Raw genomic sequence first — 9,818 nt, forward strand, 5'->3', positions numbered from 1 at the left:
GGGGTTTGGGGGAGCATAGATAGGTCTCTCTCTGCCAAGGACAGGAGAATCCCTGGGCTAATTAGACTCTCCAGAAAGACACTTCAACAAGCTTTTGTTCGTTTGGGTTTTTGTTGTTGTTGTTGTTGTTTGTTTGTTTGTTTTTTGTATTTGTTTTGTTGTTGTTCTTATTTGTTTAGGGTTTTTTGTTTGTTTGTTTGTTTCAGTTTGGTTTGGTTTTGGTTTGTTTGTTTGCTTGCTTGCTTCCTTTCAATGCTGGGGTTTCCTGAATGCTAGGCAAGCATTCTCCTGCTGACCTCTGATCCTAGCCCTCGTCCAGTAAATGACTGTATAGCCCTCAAGTCATCAGTTCCTATCTAGTATAGTTCACAAGTAGTTATTAGGTCACCGGGATCCATGTTGGTACTAGTTTTCTTGGAATTGATTTTTTGGACAAAATAAGGCATCGGCCATTCTCCGAAGAGCTTCTTGACTATATGTTCAGTTCTTGGTGGAAAATGTTCCCTTTATGACAAAACAAAAGAACTTTTAAAATACTGACTTCTTTCTGTGAGAGGGGGAGTGAGTACCACAGCTCACGTATGGCTGGACAAGGACACCTTGCATGAATTGTTCTCTCCTTCCACATCTACATGGGTCCAAAAGACCAAACTCTTGTCATCAGCCTTAACCTTTATCCAGTGGTCCTCACACCAGCCCTTCTTTGTAATTGTTAAACCAATATGCAGTGTTAGTTATAGGTTTTTATTCCCTCACTTATTTTTTGAGAATTTCATAGATGTAGATACAATAAAATATGATATTTACCTCCCATTCCTTCTTGAAGTTCCTTTATATTCAACGCACCATGACACCCTCCTAGCTTTTATTATTAGTCTTTTAAAATTACTTTTGATAACCCACTAAGTCCAGTTAGTGCTAATCATGCACTTGTGGACGTGGGACCTCTAGAGAATGGGAAACCTACCAGTGGTCTTATCTTCAACCAAGAATAATTATCTCTCCTGATGCTCTTTGAGTCTTGGTGGTAGGAGAGTTGCCTTAGACATCCTGTTTAGGACTGACCATCATCAGCCTCTTTTCCTCATCACTTTAGCCAATCCTCCATTTCTCCATTGACTGCTGTCTGCTGAGAAAAGAAGCGTGTCTCTGACCAAGATCGAAAGCAGCCAGGTCTGTCAGTACAGGGAGCTAGGCAGAAGGGGTGGAAAGACTTCGATTTCTTCTAGATCATTAGTGGATCTCTGAGGTTTGTAACTTTGACCCTTGATGCTCTACTTTTGAGATGAGGAAGGAGTTCTGGCCCAGTAAATGGGAGTCTTCCAGAGGGTGACAGAGATGCTGGGTGAGGAGGAGAAGCCAAAGCCTGGGTCCTGGTGGCTGGGATTTGGAATGCATTGGTACGAATCACATCACAGAGACTCCAAGCTCCCAGGCTCCAGGGGTGAAACTACTACTATTATTTTTCTAAGTGGACATAGAACCAAACTGTTCTCCATTAATATTCTATACCGATAGATCAGTGCAGATCTCAGATCCCATCAGAGAGATTTCTTTGTGCAGTGGATGGTGGATAACACAGAAACAACTAGTCAGAGGCAGAGAATAAATGCAATGGAACAGCTTTATCAAACACACACACACACACACACACACACACACACACACACACACACACACACACACCACACACACACACACACACACACACACACACACACACACACACATGCACACACACACCACACACACACACACACATACACACACCCACACACACACACACACACACACACACACACACACACACACACACACATACACACACACACACACACCACACACACACACACACACACACACACACCACACACACACACACACACACAGACACACACACACACACACACACACACACACACACAGACACACACACACACACACACACACACACACACACACACACACACACACACACACACACACACACACACACACACACCACACACACACACACACACACCCACACACACACACACACACACACACACACACACACACACACACACACACACACACACACACACACACACACACACACACACACACACACACACACACACACACACACACACACACACACACACACACACACACACACACACACACACACACACACACACACACACACACACACACACACACACACACACACACACACACCACACACACACACACACACACACACACACACACACACACACACACACACACACACACACACACACACACACACACACACACACACACACAGCTCAAGGGCCATCATGAAGAAGGGCAGGAAAAAGCAGAGATTAGGGTGTCTCAGAGCAAAATCATGGATGTGACAAGACTTCTGTGTTTATGACCCCACAGCAGCTGTGACCAATCTAGTGCACATTAGAGCATGGAGAGGGGAGGGCTTCATAAGCCCTACCCCTAACTGAGGAGCTATGTATGTACAGCTGATGGCTGCTGGGGGAGGGAGAGTCGGTGTCCTTTAAGGATGTGGCTCCTGGAGGTTAAACAAACCCCAGTGGATGCCCCACGGGTAGGGTATATGAGCAGCACCAATTGGACCTGATGGGTTAGTGTGGTGGTTTAAATATGCTTGGCCCATGGGAAGTGGCATTATTAGGAGATGTGGCCTTTTAGAGGAGGTGTATCCTTGTTAGAGGAGGTGTTTCACTATGGAGGCGGGACCTGAGGTGTCATATATATGCTCAAGTCTGGCCAGTGTGAGCCGGACCCTCCTCCTGGCTGCCTGTGGAAGAGTCTCCTGGCTGCCAGGGATCGAGATGTAGACCTCTCAGTTCCTCTAGCACCATGTCTGCCTGCACACTGCCATGCTTCAGGCCCTGATGAGAATGGAGTAAACTGCTGAAACTGTGAGCCAGCCCCAATTAAATGCTTTCCTTTATAAGAGTTGCCTTGGTCGTGGTGTCTCTTCACAGCAATAAAACCCTAAGGCAGCTATTAAAAGAAAATAAAAACTCAAGAGGTTGGAGGTGTGTAGTGGCGTAAAGGTCTGAATGAGGACCGTTCTCCCAGAGCCCCAGGTATTAGCACTCGGTCTCCACTTGGTGGCGCTGTTTGGGAGGTCTAAGAAGTATGGCCTTATGGGGAAGTATGTCACAGCGGGTAGGTCTTGAGTGTTTATTGACTCACCTCACTTCTGGTTCCCTCTCTGCTTTGTGTTTGCACTTGAAGACACGATCTCTGCTCTCGCCACCAACTCTAGCCATCGCGTCCACCATTATGAAGTGTCCCTTTGAAACCATACGCCCAAACACTTTCTTAGATTGCCTTTGTTCATAATCTTTCATCACAGCAACAGAAAAGTAGCTAATACAGGGAGGTTGGGAGGTAGGGGTCCGTCTGGGGGAATTATGGGAAGGAGTGGGGGATGAATATTATCAAAATACATTATATGAAATTGTCAAAGATGAATAATATTCTTGCATTATTTTTATGCACTTATTATGTGTGTATAGGAAAGCTGGATGTAACAGGAATCATCTGTAATCCAAGAATTCCTAGGGCAAGGTAGGCGGCAGAGAGAGAGGAATCTTCTGGAAGGTCTTGGGTCTAGAGTATGTACGAAACAAGAAAAGTCTTGCTTCATTGAGGTAGAAGGAAAGGAATGACCCCAGAAGGTTGTCCTTTGACCTTCGTAGGGCTCTATGACATGTACACACCCACTCACACACATGTCACACACAGTTCGTTCACACACACAATAATAATGGATAAATAATAATTTAAAATTAGGTCTGATGAGATGGGCTACTGGGTAAAGGTTCTTGCTGCAAGCCTGATGGCCTGAATTTCATCCCCAGAGAGAACCAACTCCTCAGACTTCCACATGCCTACTGTGTCGAGGTCATACACACATTCAAATAAAATGGATGCAATAAAAATGCATTGTTAAATTTGTGTTATTTTACGCCATGTCTGGGAAAGCGGTATTGGGGTCATGTGGCATCACAGACTCATTGAATAGAGACAACACCAAAGAGAAGCTAGGTGCTTTGCTAAGAAGTGTGACAATCTTGCTTCCCTCCTTCCTAGCCTACAGGACAGCTCCCTCAGGAGTGCTGGGACTGGTTTCAACGGGTCCTTTGTTTCTTTGGGCCTCAGGTTTTCTCCTGTGATGTAAGATGCGCAAGCCAGGCATCTGTAGGAATCCTTCAAACTCCACCGCTGTATTACTGAGCTGGAGTGCAGCTCCTGGGACTGAGCTGGTACAAGAGTCTAGGGCCCATTCTCAGTATGGCAGAAGTCAAACTTTTTTGTTGCAATTTTATCGGATGCAATTGAGGTGATAGACTTTATATCTCAAACATTCGTTCGCTCAAGGGCTCTATATAGTTAACAGCTTTGTACACAATGAGAGAGGAAGTACATCCTGAAAAACTGGGGGAGGGAGGGGAGAATCAATGGACAATTGGTGCAGCCTTGAAATGAGCCTTAAGTAGATTATCTGCAGGAGGGAGAATAATCTGTTTTCCAGGCCAGCATAATCCTTTTTAGGAGAATTTTTAGTGTAATTATCAGATGGTGAGTTTATTCATAGTTGTTTTGAAAGTAAATTAAATAATGGATAAGGAGAGGGGGTGTCTGTCAAGGAGAGGCAAACTCCCCTCTGGTTAATGAGGCAGGATTCTCAGATCACCAGTTTGGAGAATTTACAGGGGAGGCTTATTCAGAAAGCTTGAATTACATAATGCAGGCAGAAATCACATCTGAGCCAGCCACTAAACGAGGCCCAACTGGGTACAAAACAACAGCCATTTCTGAAGAATTAAGAAGCAAGTCGTGTTCTAGAATGTTCCTTCCATTACTAAAAGATCTGTTGTTTTGCATAAGAAAAGCATTAAAATTCTGACCTTGCTTTTCTTCAGCACACACACCCAGGAAACACACCATCACTCTCTAATCATAGATCACACACAACATTCTCACCATTACTGCTTCAGCCTCAGGGATGTGTAGGAGCCTCTGCCTCTGTTCCACGGTATTATCTCCAGAGAAGACTGAAGAACAAGTTTTCCTAGACCCTACACAACCATCTGGATTCAAGATTGGAAAGTATAAAATTATCTAGGAATGAACACTTGAGCCTCACCTCACAGTGTGGCACCCCAGTAACCTGATGATTTTCAATGAAAGACCCTTAGAGACCGAAGGACTCAGAATACGGTTTGCCTGAAGAGTCCCTCAATGCTTTAGTTTCGTTTTCTGTCTCTGTGACAAAACACTCTTCTAAAAGCCAGTTAACAGAGAACAGGTTTACTCTGCCTCACAGCTCAAGGGTGCCCTCCACCACGATAGGGAAGTCATGGCAGCAGGAGCTTGAAAGAGCTGATCACCTCACATCCACAGTCAGGAAAGGGAGGGATGAGTGCACCACTACTGCTCAGTTTCTTTTCTCCAAGGCCAAGGGAATGGTACCACTCATAGTGGGGCCTTATCTTCTCATTAATACAACCAAGATAATACCTCATAGGCATGCCCAGAGACCCATCTCACAGGGGACAATTAACACTGACTCTCCCATGCATCTGCTAAAAGACATGCTAACCAAAGGGGAAAGAGATTCCCGTCAGTTCCTTCTCAGACTTTCACCCTCTAAACTCATAGTGCAACCTAGAGTGTAGTTCATAGCCAGCACACAAGATGCCGTGAGGTCAAAGCCAGCCTTCAGCAGTGCAAAACTCATGTCACAAGAAGACAAAAGCGTGTCACCAAAGTTCCCAGACCTTGCCACGAGTGCTGTCTCTCTTCAAGCCCACCGACTCTTCTAAAGAAAATGGGTTCAAACTAGTGAGGCTGGGATATAGTTCAGAGATGCCTAGCATGGTGGGCACTGGATTTGACCCCCAGTACCCTGAAAACTAACAACAGGAGTAACAGTCTTTTCTAACGTAGCATGACTTGAGGAATACTCTCTCCCATGGCAAATTAGTATATTTTCTGTTGGTCCATTTCTTCCTCTAGAGATCACTTACTGCCTTCAAAAACAACCTGCCTTCCGGATTCCTTTCTAACCTGTGAAGAGAGGTGTATGTATACCTGAATCTCCCTGGGCTTGGCGCACTGCATTGCTTAGAGTTGTCATTGCTGTCACTAAGTATCTGAGGAAACCAACACAAGGAAGGAAGGACTTCTTTCAGCTCACCATTTCTGTATGTCCTTTGCTTGCTGTATTCCTTTTGGTCTGAGGGTGGGGGCGGCGGGTGATGATAGGAAGCAGAGAGACAGGACGGGGCAAGGAGTTCAAAGACACACTTCCCATTGTCTTACTGCGTAATAAGCGTTTCTATTGGTGTGCGGAGACACCGTGGCAGCAGCAAATCTTATAAAGAAAAGTGTTTAATTGGGGCTGGCTAGCATTGCAGGGGTTTAGTCCATTATCATCATGGTGGGGAGCATGGCGGCACGCGGTCAGACATGGCGCCGGAGGAGCTGAGAGTTCTATATCTCGATTGGCAGGCAGCAGGTAGAGGGGGTGTAGAGAGGGGGGGGAAAGAGAAGAGAAGAGAAGATGAGAGGAGAGGAGAGGAGAGGAGAGGAGAGGAGAGGAGAGGAGAGGAGAGGAGAGGAGAGGAGAGAAGAGAAAGAAGAGAGTGAGTGACTGGGCCTGGCTTGGGCTTCTGAAACCCCCAAAGCCCTCCTCCAATGACACACTTCCTCCAACACCTCCTAAATCCTGTCAAGTAGTGCCACTCCTTAACGACCGAGCATTCAAATATGTGAGCCTACTGGGGTCATTTGTATTCAAACCACTACACTTTCTGTCTTCAAACCAATCTCTATCTCTTGTAATAACCTCAAATTGTGCATGGATTTGTCCACTGATGAAGTCTGAGTGCTTGTGATGAAGTCATTTCCTAAAGCCCCTGGGCTGATGGACACCTGGGCCTTGATGGACCCTTCAGGCTCATACTGGAACAGGCTCCATGTGCCTTTCCTCACAGTGGTGGCCCTACTGCTGGGGAGCTCAAAACTGCCATCCCCCTCATCCCATGCCCCCTGTATACCTGAAGCCTGGATTGGGCAGCATTGGACATCACTATTCTGCGAGGAACACGGAAAATTCAGAATAGAAGAGAGGTTGGCTCAAATTCAGACTCCAAAACACCACCAACCATCCAATGGTCCAGGAAGGAACGTTTTCACCCAAACCATCTCTATTAATACTTTAAGCTCTTTCAGAAGCAAAACAGAAAAAGAACAAAAACATAGGAAGCACAATGTCCTTCAAGGGGGATGGTTATGTACTCACGATACAGAGTGAGAAATTTCAGAAAACGAAAGGGCTTTAGTAATTAGTATGTGTACGTGAACATGGGCTTTCATATTCCCATTTTCAAATTGTACTCACAGGTTGACCTTGCTGAACAGATGTGGCACCATTTGATTCAGGGAGGGAAGAATTTATTTTGGTTAGAAATTCATCTGAAAGCAGTGTATTTTTAGCCACAAAGTGAACCCATGGAGCTGTGATCAAGTGGTTCTCTGGTGCAGCCTAGGAATCTTGATGTTTGTGTTGATGGGATGCAAATCACACTAGCTCAAATTATTGCACTGTCACCTGCGTTTTACAGCAAGGGTCTCAGCTCCAATGGGCTGGGTAGGCTCAGCCACCTGGCCCAGGATGCCAATTAAAGAGACAAGTAGTGGAAAAAGGAACCAATAAAAAGTCCCAGTGACATCCATCAATTCCATCTTCAGGGCAGTTACATGAGATTTAGGTGTAAGCAGAGAGAAAGAGTTACTTTTCTATTGCCAGAACAAAGCATCATGACCAAGGCAACTTATAGAAGAAAGTGTTTGCTTGGGGGCTCACAGATCTACAGAGTTAGAGCCCAGGGTCATCATGGCGGGGACCATGGCAGGCAGGCAGGCAGGCAGATAGGCAGGCAGGTAGGCATGGCAGTGGAACAGTAGCTGAGAGCTTACATCTGATTCACAAGCACAAGGGAGGGGAGAGAGGGAGAGAGGGAGAGGGAGAGAGAGAGAGAGGGAGAGAGAGAGAGAGAGAGAGAGAGAGAGAGAGAGAGAGAGAGGAGGGGGGGGGGGAGAGGAAGAGGGAGGAGGAGGAGGAGGGAGGGAGGGAGAGAGGGAGAACTAACTGAAAATGGTGTGGGCTTAAAGTCCACCCTAGTGACACACCTCCTTTAACAAGGTCACACACCTCCTAACTCTCCCAAACAGTTTCCCCAACTGCCTACCAATCCTTCAAATACATAACCCAATGGAGGCCATTCTCATTCATACCACAACACTGAGGTGTACCTAACTGTGAAGTTCTAGTCAAGCTATGGTCATTGATGCAGCACTATCTCAGCTCTGGTCCCACAAGGTGGTTCATACTCTAAAGTAGTTCAATACATACAAACAAAATAAATGATATAAACACAGTTAGAAAAGTTAGACCTTGTTCACAAATGTACTCATTAGCTGATCTATACCCAATACCTTCTGTTCATCAAAGAGCCACCACCTGAGGTGAGGTCTAGGGCACGTGTGACGGTTTTGCTTAAAGATGGCAGTCATGACATAAATAGGAACACAGGATCACAAACCTGGGAAGGGAAAATACCACTAACCATTTCAGATTAGAGGATACCAGGTTGGCAAAATGTTCTGCTAAGCTTTGTATTCTAGAAGGCTTATGCACTTGAGGAACATAGATACACTGAACATACAAAGACACGGGAACAGTGAACACACAGCTACTTAGAAGTCTTTTACATAGATACTATTTTCGATTCTGTTTCTAAGATGGGAAATGGCTGCCCTCAAGCAATAAGGACAAGGTGCATAGGAAGTCATGAGTTAATCACAGTAAATATGATCCCTCCCTATGAATAAATGAGCAGCTATCTTGTTGGGCCAAGAAAGGTTGCATAGATTGTGTGATCTCCTCACAAACTCCGTTCATGAGATGCTCCAAACATTGGTCACCATCCATATACGTAAAAGCCACCAGGCAAAGGAACATGATCGTATTCCTCCCCTGCATCCTCTCCTACTCCTGGGGATTTTCCCTATTTTCTCTAAATAAATCAGTGTTCACTTGCCTCACTTTTTGTCCATGCTTCCATATCCTTCTTGGATATGAGACAAGGAATTCAGAATCCAGTGGCTTGGGGGTGACTTTGGTGACAAGTGATTGCCCAGGGTCTTAGTACCCAGAATTAAACTCAATAAGAGTAAAGAAAAGCTCCATCCTCTCAGAGAACTTGCACGTGTGTGTGTGTGTGTGTGTGTGTGTGTGTGTGTGTGTGTGTGTGTGTGTGTGTGTGTGTGTGTGTGTGTGTGTGCTAGGCTGGAAGCCAGCAAGCCTGAGAGGCCCCCCCCCCCCAGTTCTCACCCCTTCCTTCTCACCACCATTGTGATTACAGGAACTTGCATAGCTGTACCCAGCTTTTTACGAGTGTCATGGGGATTTGAACTCAGGCCCCCATGTCTGTGTAGCAGGTACTTTTACACTAGTCAACTCCCCAGCTGAGGTTTCTACTTTTAAAGCAAATTTTAAAATGTTTATCTAGATAAACACATGTTAACTTCAATGGCAAAAATAAAAGTTTAGACTTCTAACAAATTTTGGGATAATGTCCTCAAATCGACTCGTTTTCTAATGTTTCTATGTGTTTTTTATACAAAACCAAAGTGCTTGTTTGTTTGAGATAAATAAATTTAGAGCAGGTTTAACAGGAGGTTTGCCTAGATGGCAAGTTTAGTGAATCGTATCAAGTATATAATAGAAG

Source organism: Rattus rattus, chromosome 14 (genome assembly GCF_011064425.1).
Source record: "Rattus rattus isolate New Zealand chromosome 14, Rrattus_CSIRO_v1, whole genome shotgun sequence".
Classification (NCBI taxonomy): Eukaryota; Metazoa; Chordata; class Mammalia; order Rodentia; family Muridae; genus Rattus; species Rattus rattus.